We start from the raw sequence: 21,617 nt of genomic DNA on the forward strand, positions 1-21,617 counted from the left end.
ATGAATAGCCCAACCTAGTTAAAGAAGTATGGGCCTCCTTCAAATACTTTGCTCTTGTCCGACATGCTTGAGAAAATAACCATGAAATAGTTGTTAGCAGCCAGTAGATTTTCCATATCCCCTTCTGGATTCCAAACCTGATGAGCCCATGATTCCAACATAGGTAGAGGGAGTCGGAGACCCAAAAATTTGCATATGAGCGCATGCTTGCCCCAATATTCTACATCTTCTGAAATTTGCTCCGGTTGAATAACTAGCACTGGTCGATCATCAAATCTCTCCAAAAACCCATTTGTCTTCTTAATATGGATAGAACCTTTTGATGAGGCCACGTTCTCCCCAGCTGGGATATTTCCCATCTGGCCATCAGCCCCTCCTCGCATCTAAAAAGATGTATCAGCCATGTGCTGATCCTCATTCAAAATCTGAGCCTCGGGGGCCATTGATTGCCCCATGTTCGGATTCAAAGGCATTGCCTCCAAGCTAAACTCTAAAACCAGACTCACCAAATTCCAAAAGAGATCTCCACACCATAGAGGGAAGAAAGCCCTATCGGAGCAGCAAAATCTGGCCGGCCCCAACTCCACAAAAACTCTCAAAGCTCTCCCCATAGCTCCCCACTTCGTCTACGTAGACTTATCCCGCAACACACAGGCTGAAGCGATAAAAAGTGGCTCCCAACAGTAGAAAACACCGAGAGCAGCAAGCTTAGGGCACGCAGGCCCTAGCCATGCAAAAGGTAGATCCGCAGCGCAAGGTTATTCGCATGCAGTCCATCCGTCTCTAGACACAATGTCTTCGACTTTTGTCCATCCCTCACCAATCACACTCATATAAGATTCATTCTTCAATTCTTTTTAAAATTTCTTACTAGCTTCATCGTTTTCTCCAAATATAATTATTATCTCCCATATATGCACCTTATGCTAATCTTTCACAAAACTAGACATAATCTTAAGAAACATGAGATTATTTCAAGGTTGTGGGTGACCTAATAACTTAAATAAACCTCTCAAAAAGGATAGCTTCCTTAAGTATAACCTAAAAATAAAACATTCTCAAAAGGAAAGGTTAAGAAATAAACTTAAAATGTGTCCTATTGCTACATGAGGTGATACACCAAAGCTTAAAGTTGAAAAAATTAGTGATTACTTGGATAACCCTCATGTTCATTAGAAATCAAACTAATCACAACTTATGTCCATGCATAAATATTTCACAAAAAGGCTTTGAGAATTCATAAAATAAGAGAGGAAGGAAATAACTCTTCACTACAACAAATTAAAATGAATTCTTCTTACACTATCTGTAATTTGCAACAACGCAGAATCTTAAACACTTTTTACTTTTCACAGATTCATCCACATCTATCAATATCTTGTGCATGTAAAACTAGTAATGAAATTTTTCTGTAACATCTAATTTTGATCAATCACATGCATTAAAGTAAAACACATAACACAATATTTGTTACCTAAAACCCCTCCAAGGAGAAGGTAAAACTGGGGTGGGGATGAACCTAAAATTTTTCACTACTGCAGTAATAAAGTTGACCAGTTAAGGTTATAATGTTTGATCATAAAATATGGGCTACCGTGTGAGCATTCTGCCTTTTTAAAAGCTTAAGATATTGCTAGGTCTCACCTTGTTAGAGGATTTAACACTTACAAAAAGTAAGGACTTTGTTAGGAGATTTATAAAGATTTTTTAAGAGCACTTTGTTAAGAGATTTACCCTAATTCAATTATGTTAAAATTGATTCAGTTCTTGACTCAATTTTCTATGTAATCTTATTTTGAGTCTTCTCCTTGCTAACTGATCCTGTCCTCTAATCTAATATGTTTGTATTTCCCTTTCACTTCACTGCAATGACTAGGTCACTTAGTCTATTAGATGATATCACAACCCTCTAATGGCTTCAAATTTGATCTCAATCCATTTTTGTCAATGGCTTCATGTTTGCACATAAAATCTTTTCATCTCCTTCTCTTCTAGCATAAAATCTGGATTAAGATCATTGCTATATAAAGAGTTTCGTGAAGATTTTTCTAGATGATTCCATGTTTTGCCTCTTCATCTCGATTTTCAAAAACACAAGGATCTATGATCCACAACATGTAAATGTTCTGTAACAACCTTTGAAAGTATTAAAATATTCTATAAAAACCTCTTCAAAAATTTAAATATTCCTTCCAAGTCAGCTTGATAATCATTTATTCCTAAAACTCTATTCCATTCTCGACTTTCATGTAAACTCTACATAGCTCAGCCTTTACTATTTCTCGATGCTCGATATTATTGTTGCTCAACCTTCATTGTGCTCAGTACATACTAAGAAAATTGACGTTTGTATTCTCAAAAACTTCCTTGGTTATTGATGACTTTCTCGGCTCGTATACAAATATACTCTATGACCCAAAAACTTATTCTGCTCCTATATAGCTAGGTATATACTTATGTACATGACTTGACCTATATAGAGTAGCTTGGTTACAATGATGACTGTTTGACTCTACCTTGTAAATAACTAAGTGGTTGACACTAATAGACATTAATGGTTAGAGATACTAACAATCTCCCCCTTTGACATTAGTGGAAAAAAAAACTTTGTCATATTTACATCATTACAATACAATTTGATAATGAGTTCTCCCCCTAAGTCTTATGACTTATGGACAATGAAAAATAATATAAAAATCAATAACAAAACCATTGCATCCTTATTCAAGTCTATACATTTTACATTGTATATCTTCTTTTACCTTTCTTTTGCATCTTGTTCACATCACATTACTTTGTCTCTCTTTAGTTCTCTTTGCCCATCTTCACATCTCTTTCCTTCTACACATGTCTCTTTCCTCTACACTTTATCTTTCCCCCTTGTTTTTGAACACTAATACATCACTATTGCTGGGGTTGAATGGGTTGAAGTAATCCATATGTTTCAATGAATTACTTGTGAACTTTGGTAATCATTGACAGTGCTTGATCCCATGTGATTCTTGGTGTCTCTAAAATGCTATTCTGTAACTTTAATCTTGTAGCTAAATCAATTAAACTATCAGCCATTGAAATATTATGATCTTCTATGACAAGATCCAAGGTTGTTTCTAGTTCCCTCTGCATGACCTCCAAACGAGGTATCAAAATTGTTAGAGTAATTATTTGTTTGCACTTATTAATTAAATCACTTTGATTTAATTAATTAAGTTTCCTATTACTCTAGTTTGCTTAAGCTATCTTGTAGGTGCATATAATTAATATTTTATTAATTATATTGTGCAACCTAGCTTTTTTAGGCTTTAGGTTACCCTTTTTAGGGTTTTGATCTCCTTTTATAAGGATTGATCTTTTTTGTATTCAATTATCTTTTCCATTTCTGAAAATACATTAGCATATTTTTCAGAGCAAAACCCTTTGCCTCCTCTTGTCTTTTTCTTCTGTGACAGGTTTTTGCATGTAGGGATTCGAAGGCTTTGTGGATTTGATTGGCTTATTTGCTCAAATCCTACATGGTATCAGAGCCAGATCTGCTGTAGCTTGTTCGGTGTTTCAAGAAAAAGGGAGAACAAGGGTTTGGCGGATCAGATCTGGTGTTTTTTCAGGCTTTTTTTGAGAAAATAGGGGGGTCACTAATTTTTAGAGCAGTTTGAGGCCAAATAGACCTCACGAATGGATTTAGAAGACGTCAAAACCCCCATTTTGATATAAAATTTGTCCAATTTGGACAACGTTGATCTGGGAGGCAAATTTTTTTGTTGTACAGGGCCGTACAACCTCTGCACACAATCTGAGACACGAGAAATTGCCAAAAAAAAATTAAAAAGCTGCACTTTTTGCCGCGGCGGTTAAAAAAACCACCTGTGGTCACCGAGATCTGATCTGCCAAACCCTTGTTCTCCCTTTTTCTTGAAACATCGAACAAGCTACAACAGATCTGGCTTTGATACCATGTAGGATTTGAGAAAATAAGCCAATCAAATCCACAAAGCCTTCGAATCCCTGCATGCAAAAACCTGTCACAGAAGAAAAAGACAAGAGGAGGCAAAGGGTTTTGCTCTGAAAAATATGCTAATGTATTTTCAGAAATGGAAAAGATAATTGAATACAAAGGAGATCAATCCTTATAAAAGGAGATCAAAACCCTAAAAAGGGTAACCTAAAGCCTAAAAAAGCTAGGTTGCACAATATAATTAATAAAATATTAATTATATGCACCTACAAGATAGCTTAAGCAAACTAGAGTAATAGGAAACTTAATTAATTAAATCGAAGTGATTTAATTAATAAGTGCAAACAAATAATTACTCTAACAAAAATTGCCTGAATAGAGATCAATCTGTCTCTCATGATTTTGTTAGCTACTTGAAGCTCTGTTAATGTACCTTGAGCATTCAATAGATTATTATAATGATCAATGCTTGATCCTGCTAACTCCAAAATAATGCTGCTAGATGCCTTCATCTTAACCTGAGTTTTATTCATTTGTGCCTGAATAACATGAGTAAATATTGGCACGTTTGACAAAATTATGTAAAATGTTGTACCTTTTGTATTAACTCAATCACAAACTGCACTTTCTCCTATAATTGCACTTTCTATTCAAAAATAGTTATGGAAACTTTTTCCACAACCTTGGTTTCAAATCTTCTTTCCAACCAATCCATCAACTTTACATTTGATTCCATATCTCCAACCTTCACTTGATCAATAATATTTACAAGCTAGTTTATAATTGGTACATCTTCAAAATTATGAATCTCAAAAGAATCAACAAAAATATGCTTTACATCATATAATACCTATTTCTATTTGTGCTCCCTCCTAAGCTCTTTTTGTTTCTTCTTCTTTGCCAAAACTTCTTTCAACAAAATATTTTGCTCCAAGGTGAGATTTTCCAGATCTAATTATGGCATCTCAATAATTTCATCCAAACTAACCTCAATATCTGGTGAAACATCTTTTATTTCTTTTCTCTTTCTACTAGGTGAGGCAATGTTGCCACTCGACACTACCATGTGAGTTGGTGAAGGGGTGTCAACACTTAGTCTTTCTTGTACATCTGTGCATGAGACAACAATAGTTGCACTTTGTTCAACTTTATTTGGTTATTTGTCTTCCCCAGTATGAGGTGCTGAAGTAGTCTAATCATTTTCATTTATTTCTCTATCTTCATCATCTTCCTCTTCATTTGTGAGCTTTGACTACTCAGATTGTGAAGTGTTAGGGGTGTTGGCATGTATAGGAGACATGTTGCCTTGTGGACTTGGCACACCTGAGCTTTCTCCACTACTATATTCATCATCAATGTTTACAGTCTCTATCTTCTTTTTAGTTAGACCAAAAATGCTTTTCCACAACAATTCACCTTGTTGGCATACAACTTTCTCCTTATTTATTAGAATAAAAAATATTCTATATTTTGGAAAAAATATGTTCCTATGCTACTTCAAAAATGTGTTTTTTTGATGTTGTGATAGATCAGGCATAACTCTAACTAATGTGTCATCCCTTATTATTTTCTCTACTTTCTCTACCTGTTCCTATCTTTCTTTTACTTTCTGATATAGATATTTGGGTATCTATCTCTCTATTTCACTAGGAGATGTTTTGAAATTTGATATCATTTCTATCATAGCCTCCTCAATTCTATTCTTGTCATCATTATCTAGTGTATCATATTTCACAAATTTAAAACTAGATAATCATGGGGAACTCCTTATATATGAACATACCTCATAAATAGACTTTTGTTTCCTCTAAGGTGGTTCTTTAACCAATCTCCTTCTTTTGGTTTTGGGGGCACTGGGTCCAGTAGACTCTGCTACTACTTTGCAGTCTACTTGGCATTACTAGTTGCCCTAGTCCTTGGCTTATTTGGTGGTGGAGGTGTCAATGCTTCATTCTTCTTTGTTCCTTGAATCTTCTTTCTCGGTGGTAAGACAACAACTAGGTTTTTACCCTTGTCACATTCTTCTACTTCATCTTCCTCATCACCATTGTCTTTTTCTTCATCTTCACCATGACCTTGTGTTAATTTCAATATTTCTTTTCCCTTACCTAAGGTGCCCAACTTAGCTTCTAGGTCTTCAATCATTTTCTTCCTTTTCTTTTCCTTGTAAGCTATCTTCATGTTCACAATTATCCTTGCTTTGGCTTCCTCATATCTTCCAAAAGGTTCAGCCTTGACATCTATCTCTTTTGAGTAGTGCATCAATTTTTTCACTTGCAAAATCACTTTCTATTTCATATTCAAAGCTTTGTAAGCATGCCTACCTCAACTTAACTACTTGTAAAAAAGTATTTTCTATTTCAATAAGAAAACATATGTCACTATAATAATTTGTGACCAATTCTTCTGGACTTCTAATTCTCATTTTCATTCTTTTCTTAAATTCATCTAAATAAGCATTCATTGCATTTTCAAAGTTGTCTCCCAGTTGAGTAATATACTAATTAATTTTTCTCGTCACTAGTTTGTCTTGCTCCTATACAATATTTCCAATACTTCTAGATATAAAAGAAAATACAAAAAATGAGGGATCAAAACTTACACATTGAATTCTTCTCTTTCCTTATTGATGGCAGATTCTCTATGAGTTGTAACTTCTATAGCTCAGCAAGATCATACTTATGATCTTTCATCACAATCTTTCATGCTTGATCCACAACCATACAAGGTATGCTGTTCAACCTACTCAATGGATGGAATTTGTGAGCAATGATTCTCACTAGAAATTCAATTAGTGGATCATAAATGTTTGTAATGGACAAACCACAATCCATTCCACTCGGCTCTAGCATTATCCTCAATTTCTTTGCGGCTCAAACATCGTATGGTCCTCTTCTTGTTTAGGGTTGGATAACCTGTAACCCTATGTATCATTATCTTCGTGATTTCCACTAATCTATTTTGTAACCAATAAGTCATGAATTCTTCTCAAAATAACTTTAATCCACTCGATTTTGATTTTTTTGGGAATTCTAGGACTTGAGTTAAGCCTTTCATCAATTTAAAATTCATCCTCAAGATTCCTTCATTACACAACTTCTCATAAGCTTCCCTTATTTCATAATCTACTACCTCTCCAATTTTGCACATATAACATTTTAGACATCATGGATCATAATGATATTAGGTGGTATCAAAGATTGGGCACCCATAGAGTCTCCTTTCATAGCAATCTCTAGAATAGCACAAGACTTAGGTGGAGTATAGGTGTCACTCTTCACCAGTTGAATTTTACTAACCTCTTGACTTATTCTAGCAGTTGATGAAGCTACCACGATAGATATAGTTGGAAGTTCTTCCTTCTTTGGATACTCGACACTCGTTTATGCTCTTTACTCATTCAAGCCTTTTGATCAAATTGCTCTTGAAATTTTTGTTGGTTGCTTTAATTGCTTGATTGTTTTGTGCTCTCAAAATTATGAATGCAAGATATGAAATAATGTCTTCAAATTTTTTTATATACCTTCTTCCTAATCAATTAGGCTCTCTTTAATGTTGTGTACTAAGATGAGTGGAAGCCAGCTATCTCAACTGATATATGCCTTTCTACAACTTGGTCTCTTCCATGTCAGTCGTTCTCTATTATTCTTGAAATGCTTGATCCATGTTGCAATGCTCAGTCAACATAGAAAATTTTATTACACTTGACAACCTTTCAAAAATTTGTTCTTATGCATCTTGTATATGTAGATGTGAACTTTTGGCACATTATCATGCAAGGAATTGATGCATCATATATCAATTGAATATACAGTTCCATACATACCTCTCTTGCTTAGTTTGAGACGACATGATCACCTTCTCCATTGGATTGGGTGATCTCAAATCCATTAGCTCCACCATTTCCATATTCTATTTTCTTTTTCCATTTGTGGTTCATTTCATTTCTCACTTTCTCAATGTTCACTTTGCCTTTTCCTTTATTCTTGTTTGATTTTTTGAATGTACTTGAGTCTTGCAATGTTTTCTTTAATGTCCAAACTTGTGACACTCGGAATGGTATGGTAATCTTTAAGAAACCCCCTCCAAAAAAGATATAAATTATTGTCGAATCTTTCATTATTTTGAATAAAATAAATTTATTTCTATTCATGAATCTTTCAATTTTTTTTTAAAAAAAATTATTTATATTGACAATTATTTTGGAATCATAATTTTTGTATTGAAAATATCAGCAAAACTCAATAATAATAGAAATTTCATTAATCACTGTAGAATATTACAAATGAAAACTAAATATTTTTTAACTCTTGGAATATTATGAGGATTATTACATTATATTTTAAATCAATAGTGAAAACTAAATATTGGTGATATATCCCTACAATATCTAATAATTATGAAAATTATTGGTAAATTAATTTTAATTTTTCCAATAATATATAATATTTAGGTGAATCAAAACTAATCATATATCAAATATTATAGTGAATCTTTGAATATAATTTTTTAATAAAATAAATTATTGAGCAATTTAAAATATTTTAGAGCTAAATTTTAAAAAAAAATGGTGATTTAAGTTGCATTAAATCTTAAATTATTTTCCAAATTACCAGGCAAAAGTTTCTAAAATTAGCCAATTAACGAATATTAGCAACTAAAAAATACCTTTCTTGGAACATGTATTATTCGGTGCATAATTCTTCTTCCTTTGATTTGGCCAATAGGTTTTCATTTTTGATTTGCATTCAAATGCTCTATACCCATATTTTTGACAATTATAGTAGTAACCTTCAAATCTAGGTGTAGTAGGTGTATTCCTTAGTCTTGACCTACACTCTTGTATTTGATGTCCTTATTTCTTGCAGTAAAAATAGTAACCAGCAAACTTAGGTTTTGAATTTTGCAAACCATGTTTTCTTCTACAAATTTTTGCAGGATGACCAAGTTTTCCACAGTGATAACATGTTGGCTTGTACTTTGGCTTTGCATTTCTCATTTCTCCATTCTTGGATGATTCTCCTTTCTCAGTGCAAGAATGTCCTAACCCATCATAACAACTTGATGACTTCATTAGTTCTTCAAAGTACTTCATTGCTTCCTTTGGTTTATTGAATCTTTTCATGGATTCCTTCTCATTTCTCAGTCCATTCTTTAGTATGTCATTCTGTGATTTCAGATTTATAATTTCCACATCCTTGTGATTTAATTACTGATTTGTAAACATGAGTTGATTCATCATGTCTAGTTGAGTGTTTGTGAGATTTTCAACATTTGATATCCTTTCTTCAAGTCTGGTATCCATTACCCTTTTGTCTTCTTTAGCCATAGTCTTGTCTTTTTTAGCTTTCTTCTTTTGTTCAATCACTTCACATAGTCTTACTAATTGGATTTCATGTTCTCTTTTCAGTCCTCTTATTTCTTCATTTGAGAGTTTGTTCCTGTCAAGTAGATCAACAGATGATTTATCATTTGGATTGATTGGTTCAAATAGTCCTTTAGTTTCAACTTCTTCATAAGAGTATTGATTTATCTAGATGAAAATTTCCTTTCTCCTTTTTAGGGAATCCTTCATATCTTTTCTTTCCTTCTCAAGTTTTTGTAGTGTGAGTTGAATGTCAATCACTGGATTGTCAATAGTCCTGTCCAGTTTGAAAGCCTCCATCTCCAAGATCTAATCTCCAAGCCTTTAAGTTTCTTTCAGAGAACCAAAGATTTGATACCAATTTTTGATTGATGGAGGAATAAATAGGATAAACTAGATATTGAGAGGGGGTTGAATCATAATCTTAAACACTTTTAACTTTTCACAGATTCATCCACATGTATCAATATCCTATGCATGTAAATCTAGTAATGTAAATTTGTTGTAACATCTGATATTGATCAATCACATGCATTAAAGTAAAACACATAAGCCAATATTTGTTACCCAAAAACCCTCCAAGATGAAGGTAAAACTGGGGTGGATATGACACCCACAAATATTCACTACTGTAGTAATAAAGTTGACCAGTTAGGGTTACAATGTTTGATCATAAAATATGATCTATCCTATGAGAGCTATGCCCTGTTAAAAGCTTAAGACTATTAGGTCTCACCTTGTTAGATTATTTAACACTTACAAAAATGTAAGGAATCTGTTAGGAGATTTACAAAGATCTGTTAAGACCACTCTGTTAAGAGATTTACCTTGATTCAAGTATGTTAAAATTGATTCAATACCTTACTCTTGGTTTTCTCTATAAGCTTATTTCAAGTCTTCTCCTTGCTAACTGATCCTCTCCTTTGATCTAATATGCTTGTCTTTCCCTTTCACTTTACTACAATGATTAGTTCACTCAGTCTGTTAGATGATAATACAACCCTGTAATGATTTCAAATCTGATCTCAACCCTTTTTTGTCAATGGCTTTATATTCACACATAAACTCTTTTCATCTCCTTCTCTACTGGCATGCAATCTAGGTTAAGATCATCACTATATAAAGAGTTTCATGAAGAGTTTTCTAGATGATTCCATGTTTTGCCTCTTCATCCCAATCATCGAACACATAACATAAGGATCTATGATCCACAACATGTAAATATTCTGTAACAACCTATGAAAGTATTAAATGTTCTATAACAACCTCTTCAAAAATTAAACACCCCTTCCAAGTCAGCCTGATAATCATTTTGCCTAAAAATATGTTCCATTTCTGACTTTCATGTAAACTCTTCATAGGTTGGCCTTTATTGTTTCCTGATGCTCGACATTCCTATTACTTGACCTTCATTGTGCTGGATACATACTAAGTAACTCAACACTTGTATTCTCAAAAAATTGCTTAGTCATTAATGACTTGCTCGAATTGTATACAAAAATTCTTTGTGATCCAAAAACTTACTTAGCTCCTATAGAGATAGGTATATACTTACTTATGTACATGACTTAGCCTATATAGAGTAGCTCAGTTGCAATGATGCCTATCTAACTCTATCTTGTAAATTACTAAGTGGTTGACACTAATAGAAAATAATGGTTAGAGATACCAACAATAATTTCTATCAATCAATGTACTAAATACACTATCCTTGCAATGTATGAGAAGGTATGAACACAAAATAATGGATTCCAATTAATAAAACTAAATTTTGCAACATGTGAAATACAATACTAAAAACAGTGAAGAACTAGGATTAAACAAAAACCACTAAGTGCCTTCTTTGCCAAAAGCATGAACTAATTACAAAGTGAGTGAAAGGTTCACTAGGTCAAATGAAAGAAAATATCCCCAAAAATAGGGCACTCCACTCACTAAAAATGAAGTCATATGCATGAAAAAGTTTCTCCAAGTCATACACAACCATATGAGTCACTAAAATAGTCCCTGAAAATGCTCCAACTAATTATAAATAACTTCTAAACTCTAGGGAATAGTCAAGTAATACCCTGGCTCTTCTCCAACCTTCCTATATTATATCCTCTTTTCTGCAAACTAACTATTCTTCTTGAGAAGAAGTACTCCATCTCATCAATGTACCTTATCCACTCTAATTAATGTCATTTCAGAATCTCCTTTTAAAAAAATTAATAATTTATTAAATGATTTATAATATCAACCAGTTAATAATTTATTAAATGATTTATAATATCAACTAGTTAATAATTATTAAATTACAATAATGATGCATGAGAGCTCTTATAGTTTGGGCATTTGGAGATGTTGAATTTTGGGCATTTTCTACTTATACTTTAAAGTTTTGGTATAAATATTTGTTGAGAAATGTTACATTTATGAGTTTTCCATGTGTTTGAATTATGGATTTTGATCACCAATATAGATGTGTTATTTTATTTTTAAGATTTGGTATTTACAAGTCATCTATTCAACTATTCAAATACATGCTTCAACAACCATTTTAATAGGACATTTTTTAGAAAATGAATTAAATGTCCCTGTAAAACCAACATAAATTTTTCTAGTATGAATTTTTTTTGTTCCTAACATCAAGATATTAATCCTTGCAAATTTATAGGGTCATATAAGTCTATATGTGGTCGTACCAACTTTTTCTTTTTGGCTGCAAATTCTAGAAAAAAATATGGGCACAACTATTGTCACTAAATATACATAACTCTTTCATTTCTTCATGAAAATGCCTCAAATTTTATTAAATAAAATAATACTTAGATATCTTTCATTTGATTATGATTTTCCATATTCATATATCCATATATGTATGTACCATACATGCTAAGTGGCTGCAACAATTTTTTTTTTGAGAACTAGTAAAATTTTACACTTCGTGCAACAACATATAATATCATATTTCCTAATGAAAATGGCCATTAATTATTCATTCTCAAAGTTTTATCTTTCCTATATCTCATTTTTCCCCCCTTTTTTCTCCATTGTTACTTCTTGTAGCTACACTTTACTTCATGTTGCCACACTTTACTCCCTACAACAACTTGCATTATGCTTTCTCTTGAAGCATGTATTTCTTATTTTTTCATGCCTTCCTAGAATAGATACTTATATTATCATTTAATGCATCATACTATGGCATAATTTGTCTCTTGTATCATATCATCCTGATTGATTTAGTAGGGTGAAAATTAAGTAACATTTTGGTGACCTCTTATGGGTGTCTTTCTGGTAGAGATATGACCAATAGCCTAAATTAGTCTATTAGGCATGGAGTCAAATATGCAATCATGACTGAAATTGGAAACTTAGCTATAGATGTATATTGACAGTAATTAAGTCTCTTCTTTGTAATTCATTAAGGCCTTTTAACATGGAAACTTTATTGAAAACAAGGAAAACTACAATTGAAACTAAATAATTATGTTTGACAACACTTGTTGAAAGCTAGAAAATAACATATCCTAGCCTAACCAATGGAAAAAAATTCTAAACAAATATATTAACTATTTGGCTAAAATAGTTTTCTTTATTCTTCAAAGTGCCATGACAAACATGCTTAAAGGAAAATCCAATAAGATGGAGAAATGAACAATACTAAAAAAATTATTCAACATCTCTTGTGGAATGAAAATGGTGTGACTTACTTCACATTGTTGATTGAAAGTGTCAACATCTTGCATTGAAATAACATGTTGCATTCAATCTTCTTCTTATAATCATCATATTTAGTTTCTAGTATAAATGATTCCTCCTCACTTGTCTTGAGTTGTGAAAATTATCAAATTGGGAAGCTTCTTGTTGTTAGTGTAATTTTTTATTTTTCCTATTTTGGTAGGTTTTTCCTACACTTTTAATAATCTCGCTTAGGTTAATAAAGCATGCCTTATTAGGTGAATGGTTGTGAGGTGTCACCTTCCTACATGTGAGCATCCATTAGCTATCTTGGGAAGATACTTTGCTATCTTTAGTCTGATAGATGGTTGCTCCTCATTGGTTAGTGTTGCCACCTCCTCCCTCTTCCTAGCCTATATAAGCATGCTACCTAGCTTGTATTTGCATCCTCTTAATGCTATTTTGCTTCCAGCATTTGCATTACTCTCTTGGAGACTAACTCTATGATGCTATTTTGATTTTGTATCATTTACATTTATAGTTTAGATATTTATTCTTTGCACTAGTTTTCTGGGTTATTAATCTTATCAGATTCTAATTCTTGTAAGCACAAATTTAGAGTGTGCTTTGCCAGTAACATTAGTGTTTTGCTTTATTTTTGTCATCATGGCTACCTCAAATGATTGATAACCATGCCAAATCCTCCTCCATATTTATAGGATCCTCTTCTTATATCAAGAAAGATATAAGCTCACCTCAAGTATAAACATGTTGAATGCTCTTAAGTAAAGGTTCCAACTGGTGTTCAAGTTCAAAATCATTAGGAAAATTACTTTCCAGAATAGGGCCTTGTGTAACGTGCATATACTCTAAATTTTCAATAATGTGGTTCTCACAAAAAAGTTTTACAATATTGTCAAAAAAGTGTTCTAAGTGTTGTATCTATGCCTAAGTTTTTGATTAGTGTTCAAACACTTAGTCATTTTCTTGGCAAGATTGAATGGTCATCACTATGACCGATTCATCTAGTAAAGGCTGAGAAAGTCAAAGATTATCGAGCACCCTACTTGAGACCAAGCACACAGATATATGCCAAGCTAACACATTTGAGGCCAAGTATAATTGTAAGATATTTTTTTCCAAGAAGACAATGAGAAGTAGGTTTATAGAAATTGAGCGTCAGTATGAATGTTAGTTATGACCGAGTGTTAGAACATTCAGATGTTGAACAAACCAGTTTTGTCATATGAGTTTGTAATTGCTCAAACATTTATATAAATCATTTTTGGCCCACTTCTATATAAAATTTAATAATTGTAGAGACAAGTAAGATGGAGATTACACGTCATTAAAGAATGTGATGATCCCAAGAAAAGATAAGTAACCATTGATTATGATCTAGAACTTTCAAAAATTATATATTTAACAAGGTTTCTAACACTAGAATCAAAGTGTGATGAGGAGAAAGAAGTGAAAATAAGATAGTGTGAATGTGAAGTGTATGAAAAGAAGCAAGGAATGAAACCAGAGAAAGAAAGACTAAGCTTGAAAGGCAATCAGATAAGGGAAATCCAAGCAATGAAGGACATAAAGAAGATATCAGATTAAGAGATCAAATCAAGACATCATATAGAGGAGATCCAAAATCAGCTTATAGAGAAAACTGAGGGTTAGGTACTAAATTAGTTTAATTGATTAAATTAGGACAAATCTCTTAATTGAGTGATACTAATAGATCTATATAAATCCCCTATCAAAGTCCTTACTTTTTTGTAAGTGTAAAATCCTTTCACAAGGTGAGATCTAGCAGTCTCAAAAGATTTTAATAGGGTAGACCCCTCATAAGGTAGATCATATATAATGATCAAACATTATAACCCTAACAAGTTAACTTTATAGGTGCAACAATGATGATTTGTTGGTTTCATCCCACCCCAGTTTTACCTTCACATTGAAGTGTTTCTGGGTTACCAAATCATTGTGTTATGCATTGAATCTTTCATGGATGTTATGTTTTCAACATTTGAATCTTATGTTACATTTAAGATATGAGATGGTTTTGGTGTGAAATCAGTAATTTATTTTTGCAAGTAAACGTTTGAGATCCTAATTCACTCCCCTCTTAGTATCTTGTTTCCCATTAAATCCTTCCAACACTAAGATTTGGGAAGCTACCATCTCATTCATATTTTATATTTGTGATAATGTGGTTTGAATCACATATTCCTCATTCTTCTCAACAAAATAAAGTAATTCCTCAAAGAAAACATGACCCTTTCTTTTTCCTTATTATGCTCTCCTATTGCCAATGAGGTATGTTCACCATCATACTCAAAATACATAGGCATCTTAGAAAATATCCTTGATTTATCCTAAATTAGATGGATTTTATCTTGGACTTCTTCTACTTGTTCTGCCACTTTAGTAGCAACAACAACCTCTTCTCCAACTCTATGATCTTGAATAGGCTCACATGGAATAACCTTGACAAAATTTGGCATTTACTAACTAGGATACATGTTACACAAAGGTTTTCATGATAGATTAATGTCCTTGTCTCTTGATTCAACTACATTTTGAAATGTAAAAGCTAATTTTTTTTATCATGTTCAATCTTGAGCTTTGGTTAAGGTTATTTCAAATCTATTGGAGGTTTATAACTAAGGAAAATTGGAGTATTAGGGTTGTAAGCCACTTTCATTAGAGGCTAACTTGGGATATAAGTATCTTCTTGAGCCTCAAGTTCTTATACTAGTGTAATCAACATCCACACTTACTTCTCCTTGTCTATATTCTAGTTGGAATGTAACTCATGTGTACATCTTTGGCCCTCCACCTCTTGCTGATGAATGTGAGCTTGATAAAAAAGATCCTCGTGTTGTATATTATACACTTACTTTATTTCCATTGTTGGTCTCATATTGGTTTTGACAATTGAGTGTCAACACACTGAACCAATTCTCAAGATGATGCCGAGTATAATACAGAAGCTAAGCTATAGTGTGTGTTGAGCCAGAGGTTCAATAGGTGTCGAGTGAAGTTCAAGTGCGAAGTGATAAGTGATGCTAAGTCACTATAGGTACCGAGTAGAGTATAGATGCTGAGAAAAATAGAATTACTATAGGTTCCAAGTGATAAGTGATGCTAAGTCACTATAGGTGCCAAGTAGAGTATAGATGTTGAGTGAAACAAAATTACTATAGGAGCCGAGTGAGACAAAATTTTTATATGTGCCGAGCATCAACAATTAGTAAGTGCCAAGTAACACAAAATCAACATATGAGTTTGTATCTTCAAAAACTCAGATGTAAACCATTTTTGAGCTGACTTAGGATGAATCTTGAAGGATCTTGAAGATAAGATCAAATCTTTTGCATTACCTATGTAATCAACATGCAACCAATTAGAAAAATGGAGAAGGCATGTAACCAATAAGAAAAGTACAAGAATTGAGTGGGAAATGAAGAGTGAATATTGATCATAGATTCATACCTACCCCTAAGTCTTCAAAGCATTTGAAAGGAGGACAAAATCCCATTGTATGTGCGCATGAGTGAGAAGTGTATGGGTGAATTATAGTGAAGTGCAAAGGGGTGTAAAGACTTAGATAGAGTAGAACAACATTGTAGAACTCAATTGATAAAAGAATAGAGTATAAAAGTTTCAAGAAGAGAGACACATCATATCAAGAAAGGATCAGAATAGATAGAGCAAAATGAGGATTTGGAATCAGCAATTGAAGATTGCAAGTCATCAAGTCAAGACTTTCTAATACTCTAGCAATTGTATTCGGAATGGAAATCCTATGATGATAGGTTGGTTTAATAGCCATGCTGTAAGCCTTTAAACGAGGTGCTAAATCCTTTAACATGGTAACATTCCAAGTGAGTGTTTGTAAATCCTTTAACCAGGTCACTTTTAATAGGGTGTAAAGTCTTTAACAAGACATGCCTTTCATAGGGAAGACCATTGGAAGTGGTCAAACTTTGTAACCTTAAATAGTTACATATTGCTGTAGTGATACTTTGTGGGTGTCATCCCCACCCTAGTTTTACCTTCTCATTTTTGGAGGGTTTATGGGTTACCAAATTTGTGTGTTATCTATTTTCATGCATGTCTTTACTTTTATTTTTATTAGGTGAATTGGATGCATGTGAATTTCAACTAAAAGGGTTTTCAAAAAGTTAAAGTTAGTTACTTATGATTCACCCCCCTCTCAGAAGTAAATCTTCCCACTCGTAAATTCTAACAATTGGTATCAGAGCCAAGTTCTCACAAGGAGGAGCCTTACAACTTGGAGAATAGATCTGGAAATGGAAGTCTACAAACTTGGGAAGATTATAGAGAATCAAGCAATTGATATACAACTTGCTTTACATGCTTTGGAAGAAGCTAGGGAGGAACTAAAAAAATTCTTAAGGAGAAGAAGAGAGATTGCCATAGTTGAGAATGATACACAATACAAGGAGATTGACACCTCAAAACTATTTGTAAATGGAGAGTCCAAAGAGTTTGATGTAGCAATAACAAACCTAATGGAGAAGAATAAAGCCCAAGTAGAAGAAATCAAAACACTCTAGATTGAACAAGAGTCACAAACCATGATTGCTTTTGAGGTAATTGAATAGAAGAAAAGAGCCATTGAAGACAAGGCTATGCTTGAAGAAGACAAGAGAAACCTTGCCAATAGACTGAAAGAAAAATTAATTGAGCTTGCAAGAATTTCAAACATGCAGCTAGACACCCTAAGCCAGATGATGAATACACACCATGAACTGAATGTCAAGGATATTGAGATCTCTACACTAAAGATGCAAAATGATCTAAAAAGAGAGAAGGAGATTGTAGAGAGCTTCAAAAAACCTAATAAGGCCACCAAGTACTTTGAGTAGTTATTGAAATCACCAAGGGCTAGCAATGATACTTCAGGACTAGGACACACCAACACTGAACAAGGAGAGTCATCCAAGGCTACAAAAGAAAGGAGTAATAGAGGTAAGAACACAAAACCTACTTGTCATTTCTATGGTAAAAAAGGACATACCTCTAATGTATGCAAGAGCAAGAATGCCTATCGACATGAAAAACCTAAGAATGTGGGTCACTGTTATAAGTGCAATAAGTAAGGACATCACATACATAATTGTAGGACTAGGACTATCAGAACACCAAGATTTGAAGGTCACTAATACAATTGCAAGAAGTATGGACATAGAGTTTTTGAGTGTAGATCAAAGCTTATGTGGACACCTAATCAACCAACAAGAGGAAATAGCCATGGACATCACTACAATTGGGACTATAACACTAGGTACAACTGTCATTACTATCAAGAATATGGGAACATTCTTGAAAATTGCATAAGAACACACTTCAGTGGAAACTATAGCAGATGGTTGAGTCAAACCACATGTTTTAATTGCTTGAAGATTGGTCATATTAGCAGGAATTTCCCAACAAGGTCAAAGACACCTAACTCAAAGAACAACAAAGGCAAAGAGAAGGTAGATGTTGAACAAATCAGAGGACAAATGAATAAGACATGGAAAAAGAAAGATGGGAGTAGCATAGTAAATGAAGGGATCACTTCACCTAAAAGGTCAAGTGGTCACACTTCATCAAACTAAGTACAAGAAGACATGAAGGACTGATTTACAAAGCTTCATCATACATTAGTTACTAAACAAGCAAGTACTGAAAAGAAGAGATCCCCATAAATAGAGATGCAAAGATAGAATTTCAAGATTTCATAAATATTACCAAGTTGCCCTTAGATGCCAAGTAAAATCTTAGCCGAGTTGATTGCCAAAACTAGTAGAAGCTGAATGATTAGTTGCAACCAAGTTGGTAGTAGAAGTTGAGTAAAAAGAAAATTTAGTTGAAGTCAAGTGAGTGATTCTTCTGTGGATGCTGAGTGGTGAAAGAAAATGGAAGCCGAGTAATGCATAAATCCTTAAGAAGCCAAGTGGACAACTGTAAACACACTAAGCATTAAATGCAATGAAAATAGGGTATATTATCATGTTTTGAATCATTTTTATTCATCTCAAATGAAGAGAAAAGATGAAGAAGAGTGCATAATGACTTAAAATTAGCGAATCCAACATTTGAGCCGATTTTAATAGCGATTCAAAACTGTCTCATCAAATTCAAGGTATTTACATTTGTGCTGAGTTACGCAATTTCATATTTTCTTTGTGTTCAAACCCTAGATCACACAAATGGCTTCTAGCTCTAGGAAAACATAGGAGAAAGAGTTGTTTGAGGTTCAACTAGTGTCCAATGAAGTAAAACAACCAAATTTTTGGCCAATCCCTAAAGTGGCATATAAAAATGACCTAGCCAGAGTCCTATCTATAATACCCCCTAAGGTAGTTATGGTTTAGGATGTTAGAAGATGTTACAATTGCAAAATTGGAGCCATAGGAGACATGGAGATGAGGGAAGCCTATGAGAAATTGTGTGAAAATAGAGTTTTAAAGGAAGAATATCAAATTTTTGAGAAGGGTTTGACGCGATGAATCAGGATAGTACTCAACAAGATACATGATGAAATTTTATGGTTGGAAGATGGTCTAGTAAAAATCAAAAGGAAATTTTACATAGAGTGATAGGGTACCCAACCCTAGATCGGCCAAAGACCCTTAGGAGTGATTCTAAGGAATCAATTGAAAAGAACATTGGTGCCAAGTGGAATGAGAGAGGAATGAAAATAGACACCATTCATGATCCTCTTGTTGATTTTGATGTTAGAGTTATTGTACATAAATTTTACCAATCTAGCAGACTTAACAGTGTGTCATGCATTATAGTGGATGTGGGATACAAATTGGTGAAGAAGGATCATACTTATGATCTTGCAGAATTGCAATTACAAAAAATTAATGAAAATTTAGTAGCAATAAGGAGAGCCAAGCAAGCACAATTCAAGTTTGGTGCTATTTTGATTTGTATATTCTTTTATGTGTAGAATGAATTTCCTTCTTTTGGTAAAGTAGTGTGGAAAGAAAATAGGTCTATCATAGCTCAAGTTATTTAATATATAGAACATATGAGAGCTAATTTTGAGACCTTAATGACTAGCTATTTTGAAGACTTCAAGAAGACCATGAAGCAAAGGCTAAGAATACCCGTTTCTTTGGTAGAAAAGCATGTATATGATGTATGAATTTTTGTAGATATTGATTACACCTATATACAAGCTACTATACTAAGAGTTAGATGGTTAAGACTTCTCGGCTATGAAATAAATATAGATGAGGCATCAACAACTATAATTGCACTACTAGCTAAGGAAGTGTACAAAAGTGCACTAGAATTTGGAACCTATGATGTGTTGAGGTCAAAGGTGGATATGGAGTTAAAGATTGCCTCCACACAGAAGAAGAAAGATAAACTTGTGAAGAAACTAAAGGCCAAATTTGGTGAGGGCATGACAAAAGAATAAGAAGAAGAAGGTGAAGCAGCAGAAGATGATGAAGAGGAACAAGGATAGGAAACACTTGCATTGACCCAAGGCATGGGTGAGGATGCAAAAGAAGAAGAGGAAGGTGCCAAGCAAGAAGCACCCAAGAAGAGAAAAGCATGAAAACAACCAGTTGCACAGCCCAAGGGGAAGAGGAAAGCAACAAAGCCAAGCCCAACCAAGCCAACTACAAGGGCAAATAGTAGGGCAATAACTCAAGTGGAAAAGGAACAAGGAAAGAAAAAAACCATAGAGTAAGGAGGGCCTACAAAAGAAAAGAAAAGAAGAAAATATGTTGCACCCCTAGAGTCAAACGAAGAAAATATGAAGTCTGATAATGATCAATAAAGATTGGTAAGGCATTCTACCAAGTCTAATTTGGAATTTTTTTGTGACAACATTAGATATAATGCATATTTAACTAGTCTAAAGACCATTGATTTTAATAAAATTTCAAGAGAAGAACATAACATAGTGGAAGAGTCCATCTACACTATGATGGCTAAGTTCAAGACCACCCCACTTGAACTTAACAACTCTATGCCTAAGGAGCTAAGCTCCATTGTAGAGAATAAATGGCATTACTGCCTTAATATCAAGAAAGAAATAAGGGAGTAAACATTGGTTTGAGTGATGCTAGACCTTACAAAAGGTCAAATAACTTAGGCTAGCAAGAAGCATGGGAGCAAATTTGCACACAAATATAGAGCTTTTAGCATCTTACAAAATAAGATAGAGGATGTTGTGAAGAAATCCACACAAATGTGGAAATTAATTTATGGATTGACTACTATCAAGGAAGGGGAGGAAGACCCCTTTGAGGGAAGAAATGATGTGGAAGAAGAGGAGAATGAAAAGGATGAGGAAGGAGAGAAAGAAGAGGAAACAACGGAGAAGACACAACAAGGTGAGGAGGCAACAATTGAGGAGTAGCAACCAGAACAGAGTGTCCAAGACACCCCAATGCCACCATCAAGACCTCCACATACAAAACTTATAAAAAATATAATTGTTAAGGATGTTCTGAACACCTCAGGTTAGAACATCAATCCACTAACTATAGAGGATCTCAAAAAGATCCTTCACCATACCACATTGCAATCACAATTATGCACAAGTCCTATTTTGGTGAGTGTGGAAGAATAGAAAAAGACTGTACCTGAGATTACTAG

The sequence above is a fragment of the Cupressus sempervirens genome, chromosome 5, assembly GCF_028749045.1.
Source record: "Cupressus sempervirens isolate cs-2001-9-10 chromosome 5, ASM2874904v1, whole genome shotgun sequence".
NCBI classification, from domain to species: Eukaryota; Viridiplantae; Streptophyta; class Pinopsida; order Cupressales; family Cupressaceae; genus Cupressus; species Cupressus sempervirens.